The following is a 12,607-nucleotide window of genomic DNA, read 5'->3' on the forward strand; positions in this document are numbered from 1 at the left end:
TTTCTTTTTCATCTGTTCCCTTTAAAAACATTGATTCTTTTACATGGACATTTTTACTTTCCACTTCATTTCCACCGCCAGTGTTTGCGATCTCCCCTGCCAAACCAGGACCAACACCAACAAAAAATTCATTAAATTCATTTGCAACTAAGGTCATATCATTAATAGTTTTATTAGTTTTGGTTAGGAAGTGGTTTGGGTATCCTGTTTTCCCAGTTCTATTTCTAATGATGTTATTCAGTACCTTCCATGTATTTTTTTATGTTATTTTTGTTGTCCTCTGGTAAATTACTGTAGTAATCCGTTTTACTGCTTCTCATAATTCTTGTCAGTTTGTTTTTATATATCTTATATTTGTGTTCCGCTTCTTTTGTTCTCTTCTTTAAAAAGTCTTTATATAATTAATTTTTCTTCTTACATGCGTTTAATATCCCCTTAGTTACTTGAGGCTTTTCAGAAGCTTTCTGTTTTACTGCAGTCTTTACTAGAGGACAGTTTTTTTCATCAAGAGAGGTTGTTATGGACAAAAATGCGTCATAAGCTTCGTCTACATCTTCCACATAGACTTTGTTCCAGTCTTGTATCATAATATTTTTTAAAAGAATTAATTGTCCCTTCTGTTTTTTGTCTAATTTTTTGTAAGTTGTCACATCTTTACTTGTCCTTGTACCGCTCTGAGTGACCACAAACACTGGCAGATGGTCACTTGTGTCATTTATGATTAGTCCACTTATTACTTTCCTATCAATTACATTAGTAAATATATTATCAATTAATGTAGCACTGTGTGTTGTTATTCTGGTTGGGCATGTAATTGAAGGGTATAGGCTCATACTGTACATTGAATTGATGAATTCTGTAGTGGTACTGTGTTCTAGTGGGTTGAATAAATCAATATTGAAGTCCCCACAAACAAAAGCATTTTCTTGTTATTTATGTTCTCATACATTCCAGACAGCTTATCCCTAAATGTATCAATACATGATCCCGGAGTTCTGTATACACAACTTATTTGTATGTTTTTTGATTTCTCTATTTCTATTTCCACTGTGGTGCATTCCATGATATTGTCTACTACTTGTGACATGCTTTTAATGGATTTACTTTTATAGTTTTTGTCAATGTATAAGGCAACTCCTCCACCCTTTTTTTGATTTCTATTTGTAAAATACATCTCATATCCCTTTATGTCAACCATGGCAGTTTGTTCCTCATTAAGCCAAGTCTCAGAGATTGCTATTGCAGTGAATTGCCTGTTCAGTTGTGTTAGACAATGAATGATCTTAGAAAGGTTTGAATTCAGGCTCCTGCTATTGAAATGTATGATAGATATTACTCCATTCATTTTTAAATTTCTGTTAAACTGTTCTTCAGTGTAGTATTCACAATGGCTCTGCGTGTTGATGTAGAAATTGTTCTCAGGATTAATATTATTTTCCATGTCATATGTTCAGTGAATTCAAGGGTTTTCAGTCCAAGTGTTTCATATTCAGATATCAGTTCTTGTTGTTGATCAGTATCTCCAGTTGGAGATAAATGACATTTGTCATAGCTTGTCATGAGTTGTGATTGTCATGGTTTGCAGATTGATTACCTTTACTGATATCCCTAGGGTTGTCATCTCAGATACTTGTCCAGGGGTCCGTTTCACAAAGCAGGTTCAACAAACTCCGAGTCTAATCCTGAACTCTGAGTTGATCTACTCTGAGATAGGAAACTCTGAGTTTCCGGTTCCAGAACAGCTGATTTGAGTGAGTTTATTCAACTCGGAGTAGTTTCACCTGGAGTTAAGCGCGTGCACCACAACTATAAAAAGCCAGCATCAATGGAGCCCCGATTCAACGAGTCACCATGGCAACGGGGAAGAGGAGGGCGGCGTTTTTCACCCCACTAGAACTAGAAATCTTAATGCGATAATACGGCGAGTTTGAACATGTTTTCAAAAAGAAGTGCAACACCGCTGCAGCTGCAAAAGAGAGGGAGACGGCGTGGGAGAACATCGCTGCTCGGGTCAATGCGTAAGTTTAAATGTAGTCCTTTGCAATCACAATAATATTACAGAGGAAAACTGCTTGATTGGTCGCCTATTAATTTATTTCAATTAGGTCCAATCCCGCGAGGGAGAAGCGCACTTGGCAGCAGTTTAGGATGAAATATAAAAACACTGTTCAAACAGGTGAGACCTCGGCATAATCTCATGGGGGAACCTCATTTTGATCATGCTTTACATTGTAAAGTAAATATTAAGTGGCTGTTTGACTGAGCAGCTGTTTTATCCCCAACATAATGCTGGTTTCACACACATAAATGTCTTCTCATCTACATCATGTTCTTTTAAATAATTAAGCCTATCTAAACTAACACAGACTTCTACTCAGCCAACAGAAAGAAGGCAGATGCCCGTAAAACGGGTGGTGGTCCAGCACCGCCACCTCTAACGGAGGCAGAGGAGCTGGCCATAAGCCAGACTATAGGAAGGCCAGTGGCTGGCCCCGACACTGTACAAGAAGCTTCCGTTTGCAAAGAATCGCAGCGCAACACACAATATCTGCTGGGATGTGAGAGCATGACTACGATTGGTAATGTTGCAAATGTAAGGACGGATTAGGTTGTGTATGTAGATGATGGACTGTGACGTGAAAACGGTACCGCTCAAAAAGATAATTGGAAATGCTAGAACATCTATGCGCGGTCTGATAACCTCAACGAATATTTAATTCTCTGCGCAGTAATGCTGCACCTTCATCCACGGGATCGTTATCAAAAGGACATGCCATGTTAGTGAAAAATGTTACTGTGTTACTGACTGTGGAGTCAGAGTAATATACTGACTCTGATTTTTTTTTTTTTTTTTTTAAGGATTTTTTTAAATGACAGAACTAGGCTACGCCAAAACTCGCCTGCTGACTGAAAGAGGGCGGAGACTGAGAGAAACTCGAGGTTCATTGAGAAAAACCTGGTCCCGACCAGGTTAGGTTCATAGAGTCTGTTGCTACGGTAACTGACTGAGAGCTTAAGTTACCCCTCTCTCTGAAACAGGCTAGAGTTATCCCTCTTTCTCTGGTTTGAGTTACCTCCCTTTTTGAAACGGAAAACTCAGAGTTTCCCTCATTTCAGGGTTAACAGACCCTGAGTTTTCACTAAACCTGCTTTGTGAAACGGACCCCAGCTCTGTAATGTCTTTGATGGCCAGCACTTTGGCCTCCTCTGATGGTCTGTTTAGTTGTATGAATACTTTACAGTTAGATGTCTGAATTGAATCATGTCTGAATTGAATCATGTTTTGTTTCCTCAAGAAGCGTGCCTGTCTGGTGATGTCAGCATTTTTCTTCGTCAGGTGCTCATTGAGATACGCATTAGTTCCCTTCAGCTTTCTCCCCTGCTTGAGCAGTGCTGTTTTTTGTTTTTTGCTCACAAATCGAATTATTATGGCAGGTTTCACGCTTTTCTTTTTTGGGGGGAGAGGATAACATGCCTCAATATCTCTGCTGTCCACTTTTATTCCCTTGCTGTCGAGGAAGGCGATCACCTGCTGTTCGAGGGAGTCCAGATCAGGCTCGGTGGGCTCTCCATCCGCCACCACAGCCCTGGCGTATGACCAGGGCCTAGTTTCCAAGCCGCTGACAATAAGATCATTCATCCTGGAATATGGTATATAGGTCTGCCACACGGCCCTCCAACATGATTATTTTTTTATCCTTTTCAACATTTTGTTTTTTTCAATTCCTTTATTTCTCCCATCAAGTCCATTATCAGTTTCTGTTGTTTTGAGATATTTGCAATCTCTTCTGACATAAAGTTTAGAGACTTCTTTATGTCTTCAACTTCCTCCTCTGTAATTGAGCTTACCTTCTTTGGTCCCATCTTGTGGGCCCGGTGCAATACACGTGTGAAGTCCAAAATAGAGTTTCAACCATTGCTAGGTTACCAGCAGCAACAAGGGTCGAGCTGGTATACAGCCAGGCTAGGCTAGCTAGTCACGGCTAGCTAGTGGCTCGCCAGCCTCTTCTGTCCAAGGACCGAGTTCTAAGCTAGGCTAGCTCGCCGGTTTACTGACCTCGGTCTTTCAAGTCTGTGGTCTTAAATCGTCCTCTCAGTCCAGGCGTTGGTCAAATCCAAGATATAGCAATAAAGTAATCCAAGATCCGAATTCCTAAAACAGTTGTTTATGTGAAACAGTCAAAAACTGGGGGACACGAAGTACAGACACACAGTAACACAGCAACCGGAAGTAAAACAGCTGGCATAGATTTACATTTCCACAGCACAAATGCCATCAATACAACAACATGACATATAAGTATGACATGACTTTGTTGTTGTACTGATGGAATTAGTGTCTGTGGAAATGTACATCATACTGAATTTATCAAGACAACAGATATACATGGAGGAAGTCCAGATTAGAATCAGAAAACAAGGTGTTTTACTCAAGAATTATGAAAATAATAAACAGGAGCATTTAGAAATAATGTAATAATAATAATAATACTAAATGTCTGTTTCTACTTCTCTCTGTAGTTGAGGTAAATAAAATCCCACTATTTGAGAATTTATATGAGACATCATTATATGGTTTTTGTATGTGTTGATGTTAAGCTGAGTCCTACAGTGCAGTGTGACCTTAGTGTCTCTGGTCAACCTGACACAAAAATGATAGGAGAGGTGAGGAGAGGGAGTCAGCGGGAGAACATGCAAGGGTAGGAAATGCAGGACATGAGAGGAGAATGAAAGATGATAGGGATATTCAAGACAAGGAAGGGAAAGGAAATCAAAGTGAGGAAGTGGGAGAGAAGGGAGGAAGACTAATAAAAGGAGGGAGAGGTGAGGAAGAGTGGAAGAAAGAGAAGAACAAGTAGAGGAGAAATGAGGCAGAAAGATGGAGAAGAAGACTGTGATGGTAAAAGGAGGAGACAGGGTTTTCAGTCCTCCTACATGCCCATCAAAGCAGCTAAAGCCACACACACACACACAGACACACACACACAGACACACACACACACACACAGTGAGAGGGGCTTAGGATTTTTCTGAGGCCCATTTAGTGTGATCTGCTTTCACATAACAGCACATCACTGCCTCTCTCACTGTGTCTCTCCCTTCCCTCCTCTCTCCGTCTCTACACATCTAATCATGTCTCTCTCTATCATTCCCCTCATCTCTCCCTCTCCCTCCCGCTCTCTCTTTCTCTCTCTTCACAAGCAAGATCATCATGCCTCCATCTCACTCTCTCCTCCTCAGATTCTGTCAGTCTCTCCTGTGCTACCTCATAGACTGTTGTTCATTTGCAATGTACAGCCTGAAGCCAGTTTGAACCACTCTGTGGTGACTCGATCCTTCACACATGGGTGGTAATTTGACAATCTGAGACTCTAGATCAGTGCTTGAAATGGACTGGTGCTCAGTACTGGTATGTCTGATTTTGGCCCACGCCAGAACCTATACTTCTTGGTGTGAAATGCAGTCTCCTGGTGGACACAGGTATGCAAGTCCCTGAAGTCAATAAAAGTTTAAATAAACAAAAATGAAAAATAAGCAATTGGATTGCTGGATTAAACATTGTCTGAAACCTCCTCCCCCCACACTTTCTCACTGAGGGGTGGGGGGGGGGGGCAATCACTATGCTCACCTTACGCAGTGATTGGCAAGGTGTGTAGAGGTGTGAAAGCTGTTAGGATTTGAAAGTCGCTCTCAAAAGTGCTCTTTATTCATTCTTCACACAACTACCACTGTTACTTTTCAACAAAGTGCAACATCATGAATGCTCTGAAGGAGAGACAGTGTGAAAGTGTCATTATCTCCAATTCATTCTCATATCACCCCTCTATGATGGCAGGCTTGTACTCCACCTTCAAGTGTGGTCATTGAGAAAAGGTTGTCTTTGGTCAGATAACACATTGTACAAACCGATCCATTTCAAGCATGCCCCTGTTTTAAAAATGGGAGATGAAGGCAGGAGATTTGGTTTTAATAATTTAATGACTAGCTTTGTGAGACAAGAGTGAAATATTTTGGAAATGCATTGTACGATAATACACAGAGACTAACAATGTGAAGTGGACCAGCACTAGCAAACAAGCCAGTCAACAACTTTTTTTGTTCCATTTCAAGTACAGCTTTGGGCTTATCATAGGTCATGTAACACTAGCCTGCAGTGTGCTCAGCCAATTAGAAGTCCCAATAAAAATGACACAATAAGTCGTAATGTCAATCACCCAAAAACTAGTTATGTTTGAGTGACAGATGCCATCTAGCGGCCATACTAATTGTGTCCTGGAGCAGTAGTGCAGTTCAGATGATGTATACATATGTGGACAGATTTGCTCATTCAGAGGAGGAGGGGTGGATGGAGGCATAAACCCAACAGTGGACTTTGCCAGAGGACGCCACTGTTAGTTTCCTGTTTCCAGCCGTGAGTCGGGACAGTTTTTAAAAAAGCGTAACTACGATAGTCCCCTAACCATAGCCTCGTGGTTATTACTGTTGCCATGACAACAAAGGTAACCTGACTTTAAGGAAGTAGTAACTTAAACCCACACCACATGGTTCTCTAACCTTAACAAAGTGATCATTTTAACCCAAACAATGATCTTTCCCTTAATCTAACCAAGTGGTTTTTGTTCCTAAACCCAACCAGACCTTAACCACAGCATTGTCACACCATAAAATATGATGATTTTTTTAACAGTGGTTTCTAACAATTAAAGCACAGACAAATTATGCCCTGCCGATTACTGCCAATAGGGGCACCAGATTAGAAAACAGTCCTATGTGCCGTTCTGAAGTCACATGGTCAAATCACGTATTTGGTTGTTTAATTTAGAGCAGCCATTCTCAACCAGTGGACTGCAGCTCACAGGTGGGCCTCAGAGTGCCATCTAGTGGGCTGCAAAGCAGTGGTACTGCTAAATAGTTAAAAAAAAAACTTTTTTTTTGGTAATTTACAAAGTTAGTTATTTTTATATCTAAATGTGCTCAAGAATCCACATAAATAAAAAACATCAAATTAAAATGCATAATTTCAATGACCAGTTACGAATATCCAGTCATCATTACGTAGAGACAAACGTGTTTTGCCCAAGTGGCAACCACCAGGGCTGAAAAATGAAGCAAATGCGGAAGTGCCAAAAACTGCAGTTTCTTGAATGGCCACTTGTGGCTGGCTCCAAAAGTGAGTCAATCCCCATAGACCCTCATGTTAAAATGCCCAACAGCACAAGCAGAAACAGCAGAAATAAACATGTTTACAGCCTGGTACACAAAACAGTTTTGGTCTCTATAGCTAATTTCCCCTTTCATGACAACTGTACGGGGGGTGAATTTTTTTATAATTCACCCGTTTGAATTTTATCAAGCCGTAAAGATAATGAGGGACATGGCTGCTTTGAGTGTCAGGTCCACCAGCTGCTAGGTGGCTTGTTTCAGCCATTCAGCGCGTCTCTTTTCCCATTTTTGATTAGCTGGGAGTTAGGCAGTGTCACACACTGCCAAGGTGGCGACGGCCGGAGCAGCTTACTTTGAGCTTCAAAACCTCTCGTCAGAGACCAACGGGTGACGTCATGGTAACTACGTCCATATTTTCATACAGTCTATGGTTTTGCCACTGTTAGCTAACTTGCTTTCTCTGTGGATCCTGTTTCAGAAGACACTGTGTTGGAAAATGAACTGATGGAACTATCAGCAGGCAGAAGCCTGTAGCTTCAGCTCACACAAGTTGACCTTGCTTCATTCTGGATACTGCCTGCCAGTCAATATCCCTCAAATCGGGCAATCAAATTTCTGTTGCTTTTCACCACCACCTATTTATGTGAGTCAAGGTTTTCCATTGTGGATGTGACAAAATCAAAGGCAAGGAACAAACTGAAAGCAACTTAGAATGCTACTCTGCCTGTCAGCCTCTCACCCATCCCACCACGACTTGATCTCATTATTTCCCAGAAGCAAGCCCAAGTGTCTCTCACTGAGGGTAAGCAGAATATTTATTTTGGTAATTACAGCTGACAGTGGCATAACAAATATTTACAGCCCATTTTTTTGTCATGTTATGTTTATAAATGTTTATTTGGGAAGGTGGTCCTCGGAAAATTTTTAACAGTCAGAAGTGGGCCTTAAGTTACAAAAGGTTGAGAACCCCTGATTTAGAGGGCTTGTTGGTAATACTAGTCTGATGTCTGTTGCTATGAATGAAGCTAATGAAGAAATAACTTGCCATTCGAAATTCCTGAAAAATGAAAATGTAATTTAGGACTTTTTATAAAACCAGAAGTAACGTCACACTGTCTTGGAAAAGGAGAACATTACAGTAACAAGCAAATTATAATAACACACTAATATTGCACAGATGTAAAAATTGTCAAAAATGTTATATATATTTTAAACATTATAAAATATCAAATGGATACAAAACTACAGCCCAAAGAGTATATATATACACATAATTGGCATTAAGGAACTGCATTAAGCTGGTTTAAGTCCTATTTATCAGACTGATTTCAGTTTGTACATGTTAATGATGAATCCTCTGTGAAGGCAAGGATTAGACGCGGAGTTCCACAAGGTTCTGTACTTGGATCAATTCTATTCACCCTGTATATGCTTCCTTTAGGTAATATTATTAGGAAACACTCCATAAATTTTGATTGTTATGCAGATGACACCCAATTATATTTATCAATGAAGCCAGATGAAACCAATCAGTTAAACAAATTCCAAGCATGCCTTCAGGACATAAAGACCTGGATGACCTGCAATTTTCTACTACTAAATTCAGATAAAACTGAAGTTATTGTGCTTGGCCCTAAACACCTTAGAAACACATTATCTAATGATATTGCTACTCTGGATGGCATTACCCTGGCCTCCAGCACCACCGTAAGGAATCAGGGAGTTATCTTTGATCAGGATATGTCCTTTAACTCCAACATGAATCAAATCTCAAGGACTGCCTTTTTTCACTTACGTAATATCGCAAAAATCAGGCACATCCTGTCCCTAAAAGATGCAGAAAAACTAGTTCACGCATTTGTTACTTCTAGGCTGGATTATTGCAATACCTTATTATCAGGCTGCCCTAACAAGTCTCTAAAGACTCTCCAGCTGGTCCAGAATGCAGCTGCACTTGTATTGACTAAAACTAGAAAAAGAGATCACATTTCTCCCATTTTAGCTTCGCTACATTGGCTTCCTGTAAAATCTAGAATAGAATTTAAAATCCTTCTCCTAACTTACAAAGCCCTTAATGGTCAGGCACCATCATATCTTGAAGAGCTCATAATACCGTATTATCCCACTAGAACACTGTGCTCCCAGAATGCAGGCTTACCGGTGGTCCCTACAGTCTTTAAAAGTAGAATGGGAGGCAGAGCCTTCAGCTATCAGGCTCCTCTTCTATGGAACCATCTACCAGATTCGGTCCGGGGTGCAGACACCCTCTCTATGTTTAAGAGTAGGTTTAAAACTTTCCTTTTTGATAAAGCTTATAGTTAGGGCCAACCAGGCTCGCCTTGGATCAGCCCTTAGTTATGCTGCTACAGGCCTAGACTGCTGGGGGACTTCCCATGATGCACTGAGCTCCTCTCTCCTCCTCCTCCTCTCCATCTGTATGCATTCATGTAACATCAATGCATGTCAATAACTTTGCTTCTTCCCCGGAGTTTTTTGTGCTTTCTCATCTCAAAGGAAACCCTGGGTTCTGGGCCGAGCCTTCGCGGTCCTTCACAGTCCTGATGGCATCCTTCCCTGGCTATTGATACTTATACTTATTGTTATTGTTATGATTGTTGTTCTTCTGTCCCCCCTCCCCCTTTCCCTCTCTCTTTCTCTCTCTCTCAATCCAACCGGTCAAAGCAGATGGCCGCCCACCAAGAGCCGGGTTCTGCTTGAGGTTTCTACCCGTTAAAGGGGAGTTTTTCCTTACCGCTGTCGCCAAGTGCTTGCTCATGGGGGAATTGTTGGGTATCTGTAAATTAAAGAGTACGGTCTTGACCTGCTCTATGTGAAAAGTGCCCTGAGATGACTTTTGTTGTGATATGGCGCTATAAATAAAAATTGATTGATTGATTGACACCTATTGACAAGGGCAGTGATAAACAGAAGAATAAAACTACAAAACCACTACATGGTGAAGAATGTTAAACAAATCACACGAAACTGAATTTGCACACGGCAGTAGTTTAGTAGTTGCTATATAATTGCATGGAGTTGCTTGTCAGTTTTCAAAATAAATCAACAAACATGGCCTAGGCTACAAAGCAGGGTTTGACTGGGCCTAGCGACAAGCAGCATGTGCATATAGTCATTATCAACTCAACAGCTATAGCGTTACTATTGCTTTGTGTTTATTTATATTAAATACAAACTCGAAAAATATGCTATAGAGGAGTATATATCTATGAAGTATATTCCAAGCTATTATCTGTGTTTGTGGTTCTCAGAAGAGAATAAATAATAAATTCCTGAAAACAATAAAAAATAGTGCTTTGAGAACATTAACAGTACCAGTCAAAAGTTTGAACACACCTTCTCATTCACTTGAAAGAAAGTGTGTCCAAATTTTTGACTGGTACTGTAAAGCTTCATTTATACTCCCGAGCAGACGCACACATGGACAGCTGTGGACACCATGGATGGGTAGTTGTTGTTCTGTTTATACTAACTTCCGGGGTCCGCTAGGAGGATGCATTCCACACATGCATAGTAGATCACCATCCACAGGAACACAGCGTTGTGACCACGTGGACTGGTGTGGACAGGTCTGCACGGACACAACAAATTGCAGGTATGCAGATATCCGCACAGAGCCAATGCGCACACCCTCTGATGACAAAATTTACATCATGCAGACCCTAGCAGACCCTTGCGGATGCGGAAACTATAATTTCAGCTTAAGTAGATTACTAGGAAGCGGTGCCCTCTCCTGGACACTATGCACACCATAAGCTGCACTGACCCTGTGTCAATGTACAATACTCAGACTTCTGGGGCCCAGTCTACCTCAAACAGAAAAAGAAGACAAAAGTCATGAAAGAAACTGCCCCGGATGCAATAACACATTCAGGATGCATTAATGCACTGGAATACTGTTAAATTACATTGCACTGAGAGAAGTGATTAAATTAAAAGAGCACTTCATCATCAAAATTCCTTAAAGCAAGTATGGCTTCTGTAAAACACCAGTTTAAGGCTTAAAACAAACATGCTGTTGAATTCACTGTTGTAAATGAAAGACATACATAGATGTAAACATAAGTGGCAATAACAGTGTTTTTTTAGTGTGGAGTAACCATTAACACTAGTAACTATTAGCATGTTTACTAGAGATGTGCAGAGAGCCCAGTATTTGTATTTGTATCTATAGGGGAGAACAAGGTAAATAGAGCCGGTGGGTAAAATGAGCCACCCCCTTTATCTAGGTAACCATAAACAAAAGTAATCATGTGACCACAAATTAAGAAAGAATAGTGCACATTACTCACTTCATCTTGGACTCAAGCACATGGAGAGAGTTGCAAGGAAAACAGAGCAAAAAAAAAGATTTTTGTCATACCAAGTGAATTCATCATGTTACTAAAGTTATCGGTCTTGTATCTTAATTAAAAAAGATAAGTTTTGGACATTATTAAATGTTAATTTAAGTCAGTGTAAGTTACAAAACAAGGTCATAAACTTAGCATAACTGTGGATCTGAGCCACTGTATGAAACAGTTTTGTCAAAATGGAGGTTGTGGGGTAAAACATGCCAGTGACGTTGGGGCAAGTTGAGTCAATGGCTCAATTTACCCCCCCAAATTTTTTTCTGATATTCTAGAGACTAGAGACACTGTTCATTTTAATGTTTGACTACTGTTTCAAGTGTTACAATGTTGAAGAATAAATACCTAATTGTTGACTAATGTTAAGTTTAAGCCACACACAAACATGCTGTACATACAGACAGGTGACAAATTAAAGGAAAAACCAACATAAAGTGTCTTAGTAAGGGATTTGGGCCACCGTGTGCCACCAGAAGAGCTTCAATGTGCCTTGTCATTGATTCTATAGTCTCTGAACTGTTCTGGAGGAATTAACACCATTCTTCAAAAAGATATTCCCTCATTTGGTGTTTTGATGATGGTGGTGGAGAGCGTTGTCTAACACGTCAGTCCAAAATCTCCCATAGGTGTTCAACTCGGTTGAGATCTGGTGACTATGAAGGCCATAGCATATGATTCACACCATTTTCATACTCATCAAACCATTCAGTGATCCCTCGCGCCCTATGGATGGGGGCATTGTCATCCTCGAAGAGACCACTCCGATCAGGATAGAAATGTTTCATCATAGGATAAAGGTGATGACTCAGAACAACATTGCACTGATTTGTAGTGACCCTTCCCTCTAAGGGGACAAGTGGACCAAACCATGCCAGCAAAATGCCCCCCAAAGCATAACAGAGCCATCTGATCCCCTCACTGTAGGGGTCAAGCATACAGGCCTGTACCAGTTTTTCCTTTAATTTGTCACTCGTCTGTATACACAAAAACACATTTACACACACACATTCTTTCTGTAGCTAACACACAAAGATTACAGTTCAGTCTTTACTGAAAATGTTTAGGTACCATGTTGA

This window comes from Thunnus thynnus, chromosome 17 (genome assembly GCF_963924715.1).
Source record: "Thunnus thynnus chromosome 17, fThuThy2.1, whole genome shotgun sequence".
In the NCBI taxonomy this organism is placed as follows: Eukaryota; Metazoa; Chordata; class Actinopteri; order Scombriformes; family Scombridae; genus Thunnus; species Thunnus thynnus.